This window comes from Cyprinodon tularosa, unplaced genomic scaffold, assembly GCF_016077235.1.
Source record: "Cyprinodon tularosa strain WSP-4 unplaced genomic scaffold, ASM1607723v1 ctg41, whole genome shotgun sequence".
NCBI classification, from domain to species: domain Eukaryota; kingdom Metazoa; phylum Chordata; class Actinopteri; order Cyprinodontiformes; family Cyprinodontidae; genus Cyprinodon; species Cyprinodon tularosa.
This window is the reverse complement of record NW_024039130.1, coordinates 1,223,223-1,225,873: the sequence shown is the minus strand read 5'-3', so window position 1 is coordinate 1,225,873 and position 2,651 is coordinate 1,223,223.

Genomic DNA, 2,651 nt, shown 5'->3' with positions numbered 1-2,651 from the left:
TGCTGGACAGATTTGATGGTTTGATGTTAATAATAAAATGTAAAACCTCAGAGAACTACTGCATACAAAAGCTCTTCATGAAATATAACCAGTAAACCCTAAATATTGAATCTGGAAAAAATGAAAAAACATCTACACATCGTACTCAGAATTCCTTCAGGCAGGTATTTGCAAGATGAGCCGGGAAAAAAAACAGTTTATTTCCTCAGGCTGTCTCTGCGATAAACTCCTCCCAGTCAGAGAAGTTGAAAGCAAACAAGCATATCAGGACTATCACGATAACTGCAATGAAAATTTAATTAAAAAACATGGGGACTGTAAGCAAACAGTCATATACATGCTACTCTTTATCAAGTCAATTTCCTTACTTCTTGCATTAACTTGGCTAAAGCAGTTTATTCTGATTCACGGAAGTATAATATAGATGTGTTTATTATTGAGTTTTAATATATACAAACTGGTTTGTGAGGGGGAGATAATGACATACAAAGAGGATACGTTTTTTCAACTTGATAGGTTGCTTTTCCACACAACAAGTTCCTTTGACTTAGTTCCTTCTTTGCATATTTAAATAACTTATGTGTTGTCAATGGTATTTGCATGAGGTCAACTGACGTGGGGTGTGAAAAGGACCAAATATCGTATTTATATCCTGATGGTTGATCCCTTAGAACTGACATAGCAAAAAATTGGTTTTAGGGCGATGTCATGATGGGTTCTAAGTTTAAGCCCAATATGCAGAACACACACGGGAAAACTGGGTAAAAGTTCAAAGAGTTTATTTTGAACACAAGCACATGAATACTGGAACAGATTCAGGCAGGGGAGCAGGTTCAATGAAGACTGTACTGAAACGGGAGATGGTTGGTTAACAGAGTTCATGAAAAGCTAAGCATCTAGCTTTCTGCTTAGCATGGTTGGTCTTGATCTGAGCTTCCAGCTCACTGCAGAGAACAATAGCGGATTAACACAAAGGATTCTTCAGGTTAAGCTTCCAGCTCACAGCAGAGGACAACAGGGGATAAACACGAAGGATTCTTCAGGCTGAGCCACCAGCTCTTAGCAGGGAACAACAGGGGAAAATCCACATGGGAACCTCTAGGGAAACTCCACAAGAAGTCTTCAGGTTTCATCCACGTAGGAATCTTCGGGTTGGCTCACCAGGGCAGATTAGCAGGTTTAGATTCTCCTAGAGCTTCAGGCTTGAGACTGGTTTCCTGTGATGCAACTCTCCCAGAGCTGCAGGCCAGAGACAGGTCGCCAGAGAGGCAGCTCTTCTAGAGCTTCACGTAGAGACAGGAGGTTGAGCTCATCCAGAGCTTTCACGAAGAGACAGGTTTTTCTGTGAGGCAGAAACAAGGAAGAGTTAGAATCTGATCTCACACTAGAGATAACAAAGATTCTTCTGTAACAGAGGCTCAGCAAGCTAACCAACTAAGATCAACACTGCGGCGTGGAAGCAAGGTCTGAAGGCAGCTTATATACTATGGTCCTACTGATGAGTAGATCAGCCACAGGTGTGTTGGAGGCTCAGCTCAGGAGGACCCACGGCGCACTCTGCTGGAGACAGAGGGTAATCTCCAAAGCCTAACAGTAACTCCAGCCCTAAGAGAAAAAGACAAAGAGAGCAGAAGAGGATCCTTGGCGCCCTCTGGTGGGCAAGCCTGAGGATCCCAACAGGCGACAGTATGTCTGCCACTAAAAAATTTCTTGCAAGATGCCATGATAAAGTATGTACAAAGTATATAATTACTTACAATTGCATGTAATTGATGCTCCATTTCCTGAAATACTAAATTATATTTTTTGGTCAAGGCCCGACAGCAGGAGGCCATTTCCACATTGTGAGTTGTACACAGTACTTTCTGAACAGCTGAGATGATGAAATTTCTAAATAAGTTATTTCCTGTAAAGCTCTTAGAGCTGAAAAAGCTTAAAGCTATAGTGTGTAATAATTACAGAGATTTATTGACAGAAATGTAATATCTTATACAGCAGTATGTTATTCATTTTAACCTAAGGACTGAAAGTCTCTATCTTTATGTTTGTATTGCCTTAGTAATTGCTGTATATAATTAAAGAGGAGCATGTCGCATTTGTATGGAGGCAGACATCTTTGCTCTATGGCAGCACAAAGCTGGCAAACTACATTAATGACTGTAGAGATTGCGATTATACTCCAGCAAGTCAGTGACTGCAGTAAGTTAGGCCTATATAAAATCTATATCCTACACAGGCTATTAAATTACTATTTATAACATTATCTAAGTAAACTAGAATTTCCCCTGTAAGTCGGCACTTCTCAAAAATTGGCTGATTGTCACGCAATCAACCCGGACAACAGATGACCACTAATAAAGACCATTTATTGGGATGATAACATCCAAAACGACTGCAAACAGCCACTTAGTATTTACTGTGTAATGTAAGACAGAATCAAACTGGAGGAACCCAATGAGATCATGAACAGGTTCCTTCTATTAGAACAACTTTTTAAGCTTCATCCTCACCTGCTGCCAGATGATTTTACCTAAATAGATACAATGATCAACTACAGTTCAAGAAATAAACCCATAATGTTATTGTGGTTACAACAAGCCATGGCAAGCCAATTATATATATATTAGCTTTACTGGACATTTCTTCCTGAT